This window comes from Rattus norvegicus, chromosome 10 (assembly GCF_036323735.1).
Source record: "Rattus norvegicus strain BN/NHsdMcwi chromosome 10, GRCr8, whole genome shotgun sequence".
Taxonomy (NCBI): domain Eukaryota; kingdom Metazoa; phylum Chordata; class Mammalia; order Rodentia; family Muridae; genus Rattus; species Rattus norvegicus.
In genome coordinates this window covers 34049083-34064464 of record NC_086028.1, presented here as the reverse complement: position 1 = coordinate 34064464, position 15382 = coordinate 34049083, and the positions used below count along the sequence as shown (strand labels likewise).

Below are 15382 nucleotides of genomic sequence, written 5' to 3'. Positions count from 1 at the left end.
TCGACAGCCTGTTATGACAAACCAGTTACTGAGCTGAGCTTCCTGAGTAACAGTGCCAGAAAAAGTTTTAATCATCACAATTGCCCACTGTCTCACTGGATGAGGTAGGACATCTCTAAAAGGAAGGAGAGCGCCCGGTTACTGTTTACAGAGCATGAACTGTGCTGAGCTCTTTATAACTAGTAACTGAATATCCACAGGTCAGACTTCCAGATATGGTGTACAGGAGCCACAGAGTTTTAACAGAGGTTACAGAGATGTTAGAGCTGACCCAAATCTTACCGGATAACTGACCAGATCTGTGACACTTGGTCACGTGGTCATGCCTCTAACAAGTGCCACCTGACTTAAAAAAGAAAACCTACTCTTAAGGCTGGAGAGAGGGATTAGCAACTAAGAATTCTTGCTACTCTTACAGAAGACCTGAATTTGGTTATCTGCACCTACATGGTTATTTAAAACCATCTGTGACTCCAGTTTGGGGGAATCTCATACCCTCTTCTGCCTTGGGCCACAAGGTATGCATACAATTCACTTTTATGCATTCAGACAAAAATTCACTCACATAAAATGAAAATCTATTAACTGTACTCAGAACCACTGGACTTAAAAGACCAAATTACACAGTTGATTTTTCTGGAAACATAATACCCTTTACATGTAAGGATTCTGGTTTTATTTTATTCCAGTTCTGCTAGCCACCAGGTATGATACGTGGAAAAGTTGCTAGACCTTCTGTACACCAATTTTCTCATAACTACACTTGGAATAATGAAAGTCCCTCACCTTGCTTAGTGTGATCATTAAATGAATTAATGCATGACAAGTGCTTAGAACTTCCCAGTTCTGTGTCCTAAGGGCTCAAAATGTCTGTAACCATTCTTATGATTTGTGCACAAACATTTCCATGTAGTAATTTTGTTTTGTTTTGTTCTTTTTTAAAATAAGGTTTCTCTGTGTAGTTTTGCTGTCCTGGAGCTCACTGTGTAAACCAGGATGTCCTCAAACTCAAGAAGATCATTCTGCCTTTTGGCCTTCCTGTAATAATCTGACTGTTTTTAAGAATATCTTTTATTTATTAGATAATTTCACACATGTATACAGTGTGTCTTGATCATGTCTACTCCCAACTCTTATGCTTTCTGGGCCCTCTGCAGCCTGTCACCTTCCTACCTCCATTGTCTTTCTGTGTGTTTCTTTGTAACTCACTGAGTCCAATTAGTGCTGGAATGTTTGCTGATCTTGTTGGCTTGATCTTGAGCAGGTGACTCAGAATACTCAAATCCAGTCAGAAAGTGCTAGATTACCCCCATAAGCTCCATGTCACTATTGAACCAGTGAGCCTAATTATCAGACTCTGTTTCAGAAACAGTCTTATGAAGGGCATGATTTGATTTCTTATTTAGTCTCCTTTTTCCTGATCATCCTGTCTTCCCAAGACTCCCTTATTCATAATCTCTCTCTGAAAGTTTAATTTATTAGTCATCACACCATTTTCTACAGTCATTCCCTTCAGTAATTCCAGGTGGTGAGGGTAGAATTTTCTAGAAGACTAAATTTCCCTCTATTCTTTTTTTTCATGTTCTTTGTAGCTTTTAAAAAAACGTTGATTTAGCTGGCATTTTCACTTCAAATGTAAAACAACAGAGGACAACAAACCTAGACACATCACAAGAGCTGAGGTGTAAAGCTAGAGACCACATAAATGCTATGAAAAATCTGAGTAAAATCAGAATATTAAGGAGCATCTTGGGAATTTCACCCTTTGGATAGGATTGAGGCTTAGAAAGTGAAACCTCTTGACTCATTTCACATGAAAGGTCTATTTACTCTTTTGTGTCTTTTCCTGACTTATTTAATCCTTAAATTATGATTTTTAACTTAGTCTACTTTGGACCCTTCTCCTAGCTAAGTCACATACTTCTTAAGAGTAGACATCCTATGTACCTTAAAACCCTCACCCTATATTTGTTTAATTTAATAAATATTTTACTGGCCCGCTCAGATGCTGTCATCTTTGTTTGTGGGCTTAAGAGATTTGGTTTCCCCATCACCAAGGTAGGATATGGAAACCTAACCTTTACCTTGCCAGAAGGTCTCATACAGAACTGATGGAACATGAGTGTGGAAGAGAGTCTTTTAAAACTAGAGCTTATAAATATCTATCATAGTTGGGAGTTCACAGACAGTAATCAGAAGTGCCAAGGTGCTGTGTACACTGAGGTTTGCCGGGAAACACTTGCAGTGCTTTTCCTATTTGCAAAAAGAGAGAGACTTGAGCATCTGCTCTCTGTTGTCTATGACCTGCCTTCTATTCTTGAGTTCTTAAAATGTAAGTGATAGAATAGAGAAAGCCAAGTATTTCTTAAACACATTTCTTTACTCATATAATATCTAGCTATTCCATACCTGTTTAAGTATGAATTTGCTCATTTCTGTGTTTCCTTAGACTGGCCCAAATAGGAGCTGCTCTAATGATACACAGTGAATAATTGACGTCTCGGCTAAGGACACTGACTTTTCTAATACTAACTTTATACTTGTGTAGAAGTTTACAGAAGGGAGAAGTTAGGAGAGGGGATAGACCAATCAAGCAACACCATCAGAAACAGGCACACATTTTGCCTTCAGAACACTTTAGTTCATGTGAAGAGGGGGAGGGGAACTCATTCTCAGAAACTGACAAAAATGTAAAAAGAGGTAATGTGAAGAAGTGTGTAGAGGACTGGACAGAGTTCATCACCAGCATTGCCTTGAAGGATAATACCTCAGGTTTGAGAGAAAGAAATACACCCTTTATTTCAAATACAACAAACTCGAGTGAAAATAGTTGTGTTTCTTAAGTTGCAAGCTGGTTCTGATTCTTAAATTCAAGAGCTTGGTTCTGTTCCTGAGTCCAGTGAACAGGGTATCATTTGCCCTGATCGAATCACTTCTCTGCTTCTCTAAAACATCTGCAATTTGAAGAAAATAATGGCAACTCATAACCTTGTCATTCATCTGTTTTGAAGTATCTTTTTTAAAAGCCAAAATAACCATTTTTAATTGTTGAAATATTTATGTGATTACTGTCTTAAGCAATAGTCTTTATTAAGCATATAGAGAAATACGTTTGCTAATCTTCCCCAGGACAATTTCTGTTCTTTGCTAGGTGTATGATACATTCTTTTCTGTCTTTACTCTGAGACAAAAATGTTAACCATATCAGCCCTCTCAGAGCAAACACTAAACTCCTTCAGAACAATGTGAAAACATAAGTTAAAAGTGGGTCAGCAGTCCAGATTGTGAGGTGGAAAAGCCACAGGCTACATAACAGTTCAGTGTACCATAGTGCCTGCCACCTTATAGTGGTCTCACTGATATGTGACTCTGTGTGTGTGTGTGTGTGTGTGTGTGTGTGTGTGTGTGTGTGTGTGTGTGTGTGTTGACCGATTTATTCCTAGGAATTATTAAATAGCTTGCTTTTTCAGATGATTGGCCTTCTCAAGCTTCCTTGCTTACATTCTGACATGCTTTTTGAGTGGTTGAAAAACACCTGCAACTTTGGTAGAGAATGGGCCAGAGCTCTTCAGCTATAACTGGAGGAGAATATCCCTGGAGGTTGGGGTGTTGCTTTCCTTTCCTTGGGTTAATATTGGAAACAGCCTAGCTTCATCTCACGGAAGAGATTGTTGGCCTGAGGCACCCAAAGACTTTAGACCCAGCTCCTTTCAGCCTTAGATACTGCCTCTCCATTTCCTGAAGTTACCAGATTTTATTACCGATTTAAATGCGATCCTCCTCGAAACTTCATTGTGTTTTTTTCTTGCTTGTATTAAAATTCACTCTGGACTAGTTCCTTTCTACATTCCTTAGATCCATAATAACCACAGTAATAACCAGAAAAGACTTGGAAAACTGAGCAGCATTTGAACTCAAGGCTACAGGGACTAGGGTGCTCTTATCCTCTGTGCCATAGCTCTTCCAATACAGGCTAGACTCCTCCTCTCCCACATTTCCTTTTTCCACACATATAAGACTGGAGCAGTCATGGAAGACACTTGGGTTCTAGTGATTCACTGTGTAGAAATCTTCCCAGGACGAGACTATGGAATGGAATCAAAGCTAAAAAACAGGAGTAGAAAGAGAAAAGAATCTAGATACCAGGGAAGAAGCAGAACTTGAAGCTAAAATATGAGTGAGTTTTACTGCCTTCAGGAAAAAAAATTACTAGAAAATAGAATGCAGCCAAGAAAACTTTTTAAAATTGATTGCACATTGCAGAAATCTCAACCAAGAGAGCCAAATTTGTGAAATAATGGAAAATAGAAAATAGGTAATCCAAGAACAAAATATACATTGTCCTCCCATTAAAAAGTAAGGAGACGTGGGAGAGCAGGGGTCTCCTGTACAGGGAGAGCTATGGCAAAGATGAGAGCACACTAGTCCCTGCGGCCTTGAGTTCAAGTGCTGCCACATCACAAAGCTTTGTATCGATGGACAGACTCTTGCCCCCTCAGTGCCCACGTTTCCCCACTTGCCAAATAGGAAAGTGGCCAGTGAGGGCTGGAGAGATGGCTCAGCCGTTAAAGGCTAGGCTCACAACCAAATATATAAGGAAAGTGGCCAGTGAGAAGTGCTATGAAAATGAAGAGTGGCCAGGAATGATGCTGTGTTATACAAAATTCTAGCTTCAGTTACTTGAAAGAAGGAACTTTTAGAATAACTGTACTTGCTAGTTTCCTGTGTCAACTTGACACAAGCTGGAGTATTCACAGAGAAAGGAGCCCCAGTTGTGGAAATGCCTCCATGAGACCCAGCTGTAAGGCATGTTCTCAACTAGTGATCAAGCGGGGAGGACCCAGCCCATTGTAGGTGGTACCATCCCTGGGCTAGTGATCTTGGGTTCTATAAGAAAGCAAGCCAGTAAGTAACGTCCCTCCATGGCCTCTGCATCAGCTCCTGCTTCCTGGCCTGCTTGAGTTCCAGTCCTGACTTCCTTTGGTTTGATGAACAGCCATGTGGAAGTGTAAGCTAAATAAACCCTTTCCTCCCCAATTTGGTTTTTGGTTACGATGTTTGTGCAGGAATAGACTTAAGACAATAACCTTATTAAATTCTAGGATCCCATAGATGAGCACATTGTCATTGTAGAATCTATTAGTTGTTTTAAACTGAACTTACTGTCTACTTTGTTTTCTGGATCATTCTTAGGTAGCTTTCATGTATTTAATTAAATCTTGTCTTTCAGTATGATTTGTGGATGTAGGAACTTGGGTCTTGGTCTTGTATGTCTCTTAAAAAGCTAAGTACAGAGAACATAATCATAATAGTTATTGGATTTTTAAAAAAAAATAATTTGGGATGTGTCTGGTTTTTGTGCTTTAATTTTAATGCCACTTTGAAAGAACCAAGTGAACCTGGTTGAAGGTTCCAGTAAGTTAACAGAAGGAACAATTTAGGAAAGGGATATTTTAAGCCACCTTCGATTACCTTCTTCAGCTGGGGTAAAGAGAAGGGCGAAAGAGCATGCCCAGTGCCTCATGGTGGGGTCTTGCATCAAGCCAGAAACTGGAAGATAAGAGTATAATCTTGACCTCTACGCAAACCTCAGTTTCTTTTCTACAAAATGAAGATACTAAGAAAGGAACTACCACGCACTGCTGTTCAGAACATCATATAAAATTCATGTACAAAGTAGTCCGTATATGAGTTTTGGCTGTAATCACTTTTTTTTTTGCAAGAGATAAATCACACTGTCTCAATATGAAAGTCTGTACATTTGGAGAACAGCCTTTAGGATGGCAGAACCTTCATAAGGCCTGAAAGTGTTTCCAGGTCCCCTTTGACATTTATGTTGCACCATATTATATATATTGCTTGTTGAAGCTATATTTCTAGGACCCAGATCCATCTCATAATGCTAATCTAAGCAAAAAGGTGCTAATTTCAGGGTACTCATAACTCCTAAGCTTCCTGTGGCAACCCAGGATGAGATCTAATTTTAGTAAGAGAGCAATATTATTGATCATTCCGTCTTCCAAAGTCTGCTGCATTGGGCACTGAGGGTGGCTACCTTCTAAAACTCTACTAGCTTGGTTTCATGCTCATAAATAGCTCCCCACCACTTCAAAGGTTGCCAGGAGCCACCTAGGAGAAGCTAAAAAGTAATTTTCCTAAAATTGTTCCACCATGGACTGCAAAGTTATGATGTATTCCCTTTTTTTTTTAGGCAAGACCTAGGAGATTACATTTAGAAAAGATTCCTGCTATTAATATGCTTTTCCTGTTTTCATTAAATATATATAATAATCACCAAGTATTAGCCCTCCCTTTTGAGCAGATTTCTACAGAACAATGCAGTCTGTCTTGTAGTGTTGCTATATAGACAAAAAATGATTTTTTAATTTTTAATGATTCTATAAAATTTCCTAAAATTATTAGTAATCATAAGCTCTTTTATAATAGACCTGTTATTAAGTTGTTTCTGATGTCAAAACTGCAAAGAGAACTCTGCCAGTCTTCAAGTGTCATCAGTTAATTGCTTCTGAGATAGAAAGCAGACATCTACATCTTAGAGAACATTCCAAGAGGTTGTAAAATGATTAACCAAAGGTCATAAAAAGGGAACTAATAATTTATTGTATGTGTAAGGACAGGGTTTATCTACAAAACTTCATTGATAACTTATAGTCAGTTGTTCACTCTCCATGAATCTGTAGAGCTAGTGACAGATAATGTTTAGCCAGATAATTACTCTTAATAGATATGCATGTAAACATTCTCTGTTATAAACTTCTTATTCAATTTATGATTTGAATTTAGGTTTGAACTTCTAGTGAACTTTTGTTAAAAAGGAATGCTTGGAATAACCATGTGACCTGCTCTTCTAAAAAAGGTACAAAAAAAAAAAAAAAAAAAACTAGGAAAGATCACATTGCATAGCATTGGGAGCAAGGGCCTTATTGTTAGAGAGCAGGAGAGAGCAAGGTTAGGAGAAGAGATCAGAGAAGAGCATCTTTGGAGAACTTTTAAGAAAACTTTTTTAAGAGAACTTTTAGAGAGAGAACTTTGTGAAGAAGAAGAACTTAGAAATAAAGATTAAAATCGCTTTTTAAGGTGTCCCTTTTTCTTCCTGCGATTTTCATTAGCAGGCTGAGAATCAGAGCCAAGAAGTTCCTGCAGAGAAGGGACAAAGGCTACTTTTTCTTACCCTCCTCTGCTTTACTATGAGTGCTAAACATCAGACATTGCAGCTCTGGCCTTAGAGGAACTCAGACAGGCAGGTCAGCTACAGTAGCAAAATGACTTAGACTTAAGATAGGTAAATGTTTTATTAAACAGCAATTCTAAATATCTCCCAAGACCAAGTCTTGCCCCATCAGACACTCTTCCTCCCTCAACTACCTTCAAGAGAGAACCAGAAAGAAGAACTTCTGGGGCTAACCACTGGCAAAAAGCACTTTTATCTTGGTAAATACTACATTTTAACATCTTAGCCAAAAAAATACAATTAAATAGTACCAAGTACATTCATACTTGTGTGTAACGAATCTCCAGAATTGCTTTCATCCTCTAAAACTAAAACTCTGATGGTAGGCCCAAGCAAAGAGCCACTATTTACTTTATATCCGTTGATATGGCTGCTCTGTGCACTTCTAAATTTTAGTGAGATTATGAGTTCATACCTTCAATTATCATATGTATGTTGAATGCCTCACATATCTACCTCCAGTCCAGATGTCTTTACTGAAATCCAGACTCACTGGAAGGTCTTCTAGCTAATGTCATTTCACCATTTCTTCCTTAGGGGCTCTATTCCTAGTCCTTTAAGTGGCCTTCTAACTTAGACTTATGTGACATAAGTAATCTATAATTCTCAGCCTTTCAGAAAATACTAATAGCTTTATACTCATTAATTCCTAATTCACTGGATTCCCACAACTCTTAGGTTTGCCCTTCTAGCCCATTCATAGTTTTATAACACCTGATGACCTGCAGAACCACTCTACCAGGGATACCCAGTGCCACTGGGACTTGGGAAAGTGACCTTTTTTGGACTCTGTTTCAGTGTTTCAGCCCTTCCCACCTACCTCCATTCTCTGCAGACTCTCTTGGTGCAAAACCATGGTTCTCCTAGTTCTTTCCTGCAGCCCCTTTAATTCTTCTTTTCTAGCTTAGTTCCATTCATTTGTGACACCTGCTGACCCACAGAAAAGCTCTCTACTAGGGAACTCCCCCCAGCCATCACTTAGCTAGAATCCAGAATGGGCAGCAGCCAGAACAGAACATCAGCCCAACAAAGATGAGACCCTATATCAAAACCAAGAAACACTTCAAACTCCAGATGCCTAGATTACAGCACATAATAGTAATTAATAATAATAAAACTATGAATGACCAAGACATATGCTTTCTAGCAACTCTATTGCAGTTAGGCCCTAAGAAAAGCAGTTCAGCTGAAGCATGGGACTTCAAAAATAGTTACTATAAATATGTTAAGGGCCATAAAGAATATATTTAAATGTTTTAATGAAGGTTGTGAGAATATACATAAAGAATTGAATGAAATGATGGGGGAAAAACTCAAGACAGGAAAGTAGAATTTTAGCAAAAAAGAGAATCATTAAAGAAAACCCAAACTAAAGTAAAACTGAAAATGCAGAACTCAAGATGTCAAGCAAAAACCTCAGAAGTAAGCTTCAACAACAAATTAAAAGACATGGAAGAGAGAATTTCAGGTCTTGGCAAGTAGAAGAAATGGAAGCTTAGTTAAAGAAAATGTTAATTCTAAAAGAAACAGTCAGAGAAAATACTAAATCTAAAAATAATTCCAGGCTAAAAATAACCAAGTTACAGATAATTTCTGCAGCTTATCAGAGCTCCATAGTTAGGACTTGTTCAGACTCTACTCCAAGATTCTGTATGTGACTGTAAACCAGTCTGCTGCCTCATAATTATATAGAGAGTTGTAGATTGGTAGATGTTTCCTGAAAGACCACACTACCCATAGCCTGCATGAATCATAAATCTTCCCTGGAAGCAAACAAAAATATCTGATCATTTCTTGCCTTAGTTTTCCCAAAATTGCCACATGGTAACTCTGTTAGGTTTGTGTCAATTTGACACAACCTAGGATCATCATCTGGGAAGAAGAAACCTGGATTGAGACAATGTCCCTATCAAGTTGACCTGTGAAAAAGCTTGTTGGCATTTTCTTGGTTAGTGATGGATATAGGAAAACCCAGCCCACTAGGGTGTTCCCACCCCTGAGCAGTTGGTTCTGGGTTGTATTAGAAGGCAAACTGAACAAGTCAGTAGGTGGTGTTTGTCCTTGCCTTCTGTTTCCATTCCTGCCTAGAGTTCCCTTTCATGATAGATTACCACTGTAAGCTGAAACAAACCCTTCCCAAGTTTCTTTTGGTTATGGTGTTTATCACATAGCAAACTAGAACAGTTATAGTAACCAGAGGAGAATTAAGACACAAAGTTCAGGAAAACGTGATAGCAGGGAGGGCTGGGAGAAAAGAATGGTCCTGCTTCCTGGATAAACATGACCATCATTACCAGCCTTCATCTTCTTCCTTGGTAAGAAGCCATTACACCTCCAAGAGAAGATCAGTGTCACAGAAAGCACAGTTTATTTACTATCCCAGTGGTTTGGCTGAAATGGTAAGACAGTTTAGAAGTCTCAGTGCATTAACATGTAACCTTTGTTTCATGCAAAGACTCCATGGTGAGACTTTGCTACATAGGACCTCAGAAGATTTCTGTTCTTACACCATGCTGTCTATGAAGCCAAGGAGAGCCTGGCAGGGGACTTCATTGTAGTTTACCCCCTTTTTATTTCCTGCCTCAATGTTTTTTCCCTTCAGTTGCTTTCATAAGACTGTACAACTCACAATGTATTAGCATATAAACTATTGTTCACATTTCTGTTTCTAGGCAAAGGCACTTTTCCATAGAAACATAGCAGTTCCTTTCCCAACCAAATTATTATTACACATCCCTTGTGGAAGATTCTAAATTATTGGCTTCCTGACATGGTGCCTATGAAATGTTCTTGGAAAACCGTTAAACCCAGACCTAATCAAATCTTTAGACTTCATTTGAAGGGTGATAGTACTTAAACATAACACTGGAAAGCAACAGATAAGTCAAGAATATGCAGCCTTCTCCCCAGATTCTTCGAGGGGATTCCATACCATATGTTAAAACCATAAAGTAGGAATTGTGGGGGAGATTGATCTCCAAATGGAATCCTCAGAACTTGGCTGCATCATAGATGAAAGTTCCATTAAAATCTTTAGAAGACAATTATAAAAATTTAAAAATGACTTAGAGAGAATGGTAAGATAGTTCAGAAGGTAGGGGAGCTTGCCACCATACCTGAGAACCTAAGTTGGATTTCTGGAACCTACATAGTGGGAAAAGTGACTTCCTCAAGTTGTCCTTTAGCATCCCCACATGCAGTATGGCACAAGTACCATGCACATACACAGCTTTAGTGACTTGTATATTAGTGGTGGTTACTAATAGAATAATTGTTACGTTCCTTTGATATGATAGTAGTATATAACTCTACAAAATATTGTCTTTATTAGGTGATTCATACTGAAGCAATCATTGTGCTGTATCTACTTTATATTCTCAAAGTATTTATATCCTTGTGTTTGTGGAAGGAAAAAGGGAATTTACATTTTGTAAAATATTGGCATTACTGAATGTAAGTTGAAGTCTTTTATAGTTCCAGTCTATTGACACCTAACTGCTTAAAACTTTTCATAGCCAAAAGTAAGAAGACAAATACCCTGGGGAAAGTGGGTCAACGTTAGGATATGCCCTTGTGGGAAGAAATGTGTTAATCATTTTCCTCAGCCAGTTTCATGTTAGCAGCCAATATGAGATCAGAGGCTATTATGTACCTCAAAGTGGATAGTCACACCCAAATTGCTATCCTCTCAAGAGTCTTTTACCTTTCCTGTCCGGCAGTTAACCAGGTAGGGGGAAAAATCAGTGTCATTTCTGCATATACAAGTTCTTTGTTGGCAGAATAATTAGCAAGGAGTTCAGAGAGTTCCTTCTCATAAAAAGCTGCATTCCGTTTGAAGGAGTTGAAAGCAATGAAGCTCTTCAGAGAAATTGTTTTTTACAGATAAATTTCAAGTGATGATACATACAGCCTCTTAGTGACACACGTGGATTAAGTAATATTCTTAAATGCACTTCAGGCTTCTGATATTAGCACTACATTTTTGCTCAAGGTGGAAACTTTCCCAACCTAGTTTGTTTTGACCTAGTTTTCCATCATTTACCTGGCCTCAATCCCCAAGATTCTTCCAGGCAAATAGACTTCTGCTTTGTCCCTGAACATCTGACTGACCAATCTGTACTCTTTCCCATTACAGATGGAAAGCATGCGTGTGTTACACTTATGCAGCCAATCTGGCCACCTATGCTCTGAACTCCAAAAGGATATTCTTCAAGTAGAGTTCTTTTCTGTTTTGTCTTGGGAGCAGCTTCTCTCATGGCTGTGAAGTGCTTACAGTTCACAAATGTTCGTTCTTCCTGTGTATATTAAAAGTAACCTTGTAATCAAAGGCTGAGCTCATGGCAAGCAGCCCCCAAATTTTAGTGGCTTATAAAAACATAGACACTCAGTAGTCCCGTGTCAGCAGCAGCAGCACTGCTTAAGGGTATGGACAAATTTAGAGTTGTCTTACTTACCTCTGATTCTCTTCACCAATGGTTACCCAACTGAGATTCAACTCATGAAGGTGGCAGGAGTGTCAGTGGCAAACAGAAACAAAAATCCTTGGATCACATCAAGATCTTAGATCAAAACTGACACGCTATCACTTTTGCTCACATTCCGTGGGTCAGAGCCCAACATCGATGAGGTAATTGGTGAACCTTGCAAAGGGCTAGGAGAGAGAGAACTGTAGGCAAATTTACCTTAGCTTCCCTTGAGCTTGGTTTGTACTTGCAATTAAGTTCTGGCTAAGAGAATGTAGAAAGATGTGATACACTGCCTCTTGCCCTTGCTGGTCTAAGACCTGTCTTCTCCTGCATGCCAGCTAGGGACATGTAGAACTACAGATACTGATGTCATGGCTATTCTGCCAACCCTACCTCTATCCTGTTACAAGTATCTTATTCATAGTCCTGGGGTTGTGCATTTCAGTTACAGTGCCTTAGAACCATCATTAATTTATAGTTCATTCAGGAACTATTCACTAGGGGTCTTTGTGCCATAAATCATGCTTGGCCTTGGAGAAGTGACAATGGGCAAAACCTACTTGGCTATTTTGTATCTTGAATGACAAATCTTGACATGAATGAGTTGTATTGAACTTATAAAGTTGTATAGAATTAAGTCTCTAGTAATGCAAGGAAAACTCGACACACAATGTACAAGATCTTTGGGCTGTAACAATTTTGACTTACTATGTGTGACAGTATACTATGATTTCACAAGATGTTGCTGCAGAGAACTTGGTGAAAGGTTCACAGGATCTCTGTAGTCTCACATCTACCTTAATATGTATAAGCTCAAGCCAAAAAAAAAAAAACCAAAAAACAAAAAACCCAAATACCCTCACGCCCTTGGTTTCATGCCTATGCCCTAGAATTAAGTTATAAGACTAAAATATCAAAAAGGTCATTGATGATAACTTGAACTGGTAACAACTCAACTTCACCCATGCAAAAGACAGCAATGCCCTGACATAGTAGAGTGGTTATTTAAATGAATTAAGCAGAGAAATGCCAGGCAAGAATACTTAGCCTAAACCATGAAGCAAGGGCAATACAAAGTACCTTTCTCTTTAAATAAACATCCATATAATTTATCACCCAGCCAGAGGCCCTTGAAAATAGTCACATTGAAACAACTTGTGCAATGAACTATGTTGGCCACTCTACCTTTAATACATTGTATTGTTCTTTGTTAGAGCAACCTAGCTTCTTCGACTAGTATGGACATCAGTGACTGTTTTGTAAGCTGAGGTAAGATATACAAGTGTGGGTAACAAATAATTCCCAAACTTAAGCAGCTTAAATGTACCCAAATGTTTATTTCTTGCCCATACAAAAGATAATAAGGTGTTTGTAGTCTTGTGTCTATTTAACTAATTTGGATTATAACCTTCCTGGGTTGTTAGAAACTGGAAACAAAAACCAAAAGGGGGCATGATTTTAGGGGCCAATCCACTGGCTTCAACAAGACAAGTGTTCATCTTGTTCTCCTTCAGATAACAGTTCACAGGTGAGCAGGTGGGTGGTCCAGAGCATTGGTTGAAGTGCCTCATAAGGTTATCTCGGCACCAGTGTCACTTTTCCTCAGCAGTCTATAGCATCCACAGTTCAGTGAGACTCGTTGGCAATTTAGGATGTCCATAATTTAGATCTAGATACTAAATTATGATATTCTAAGTTACAATTTGTTGCAACCACTAACTAGAATTAGTACTTAAGCTCTATGTGGACAGATCTGTTTCTTTCCATGAGAATATAAACTGTGCTAAAGGCTAGGCTGCCTTGGGAAGACTTCAGTGTTGTGACAAACCCTCTGGGACAGGATAGTAAAGATGAGATGTAAACATGCAGACTGTTATTTCCAGAAGCAGTGAGTAGGGGCTAGTGTAACTATTGGTTTCCTACACAGTACTGAAGGCCTCAGTGAGAAGGCTGGATAAATCAACCACACTGTGACTGTAACTAACAGCTGAGTAACTAGGAAGCCCTTAGAAAGAATGCAACAAGATATGTGTATTTTCACAAGAAAGTGAGTCACTATATAAATGCAAATGTGGTAATGTCATATATGCTAAGATTCCTTTTGTTAGAAAATCAAAACCATATGTTTGGAGAGGAAAGTGCCCATTTGGAGGCATGGTGCTGAGCAGCAGTTAAGAGCAGTGCCACGCTGCTGCTTTAACTTCCCCCACATGTAGTCCTAGTGATGCTATGGCTGTTTCAGGAACTAAGAGAGGTTCTTGTTTGAACAAATTCCTAGAAATATAAATGGGCAGATTATTAATTTAGCTCCTTCCAAAAATTATGTAATACTTGAGTTTAAAGTGATTGTATTCTAACAAGAAGGGAAGGAAATGTTGTAGCTCTGGCTGGCTCCTACCTTCCTAGGCATCTCAGGCAGCAGAGCAGAGTTCACTGTTGGGAATTTGTTTCTTTTCTGCCACAGCTGCCATCTTACTTTCCTGAAACCTTTCAGTCCTTGCCTAATCAATGAAGAGCTTGGTCTAAGCATTGTAAAATCAGCATATGGTCTCTCCATCTCCAGTCTACCTACGACGTTGTAGTTATGGAACTGGCTGAAAGAATACGGTCAGGAAGGTGAGAAGTGAGCTAAGGGTGCCCATGTAGGCCCCATAGGGGATGGCATGAAGCTGCTTAGTCACTGAGACCTTGCTCTGTGAAAAAGTCGAGAGTTGATATTTGTCCACTGTCCTGTGCTCCTGGCTGACTGCTGAGACATAACAGAGACTGGAATGAACTTCAGGGCACATCCTAATTTCTCCTAACTGCCTCAGCCATGATGGGACAATCAACTTCAAGGTAAGCTGAAGATTTGTGAGGACAAAAAAGACTCAGAACATGCCCTTTCAAAAGTTCACCAGGGTTAGCTAGTGTACTAGTCTATTTTCTGTTGCTACAACAAGGTAATTGATGCTGTATACATTATAATGCAGTCTATTTAGCCCATAATTTTAGCAGCTGAGTCATTCTAAACAGCATTGTGCCAGGGTCCTACCGAGGATTACTTGGCTGCATCACAGCATGGCAGAGAACCTGAAAGGGAGTCAGCCATGTATAGAAGGAATAAAATGCTTTAGGAATGTGTGGTTAGCACTGGCTTCCTAACAGCCTGATATTTTAAGAGCTTTAGTAGCTTCAGGAGACCAGTATTAGGTCTCCTAGGGCCCTTTCTAGGGGTGATGGCCATTACAACTTAACCACTTGCTACTAGATTGTCTCTTCTGTTTCCACTATCTTAACACCCCTACACTGGGAATGAGGGTTCTGGAACACACACATACACACATACACACACACACACACATACACACACACACACACACACACACACACACACACACACACACACACACGTTGTGGTGGGGTGGGAGGGTCTTTAAGTTATTTCCAAGCTGTAACAGCTAGTTCCCAGAAAAAATCCAAAGGAGATAGTTTCCAGAGTTCTAGATATGGGAAGAGGTGAATGGAGAGCTCAGTAATGACGCAACTTTCCCCATAAAAGTAATTTTTAGAGTTCTTGTTAGCAGGAGCGAAATGGCGAAATTACAGGAAGAATAAAGATTAGTCAGTGTTGCGGTTATAGAATTTCTGTTATAATAACAGGCTTGGCTTCATCTTTGATTTA

At 39.1% G+C, this 15382-nt stretch overlaps 1 long non-coding RNA gene across 1 annotated transcript in view; it reads left to right on the top strand.

The window, feature by feature from the left end:
- Positions 1-61: 61 nt before the first annotated feature.
- Positions 62-15382, top strand: part of LOC134480779 (uncharacterized) — a 27668-nt gene continuing 12347 nt past the window's right edge. The window contains exon 1 of the long non-coding RNA XR_010055596.1: positions 62-14556. This is a non-coding gene — a long non-coding RNA (uncharacterized LOC134480779). The remainder of the gene's footprint in view (positions 14557-15382) is intronic.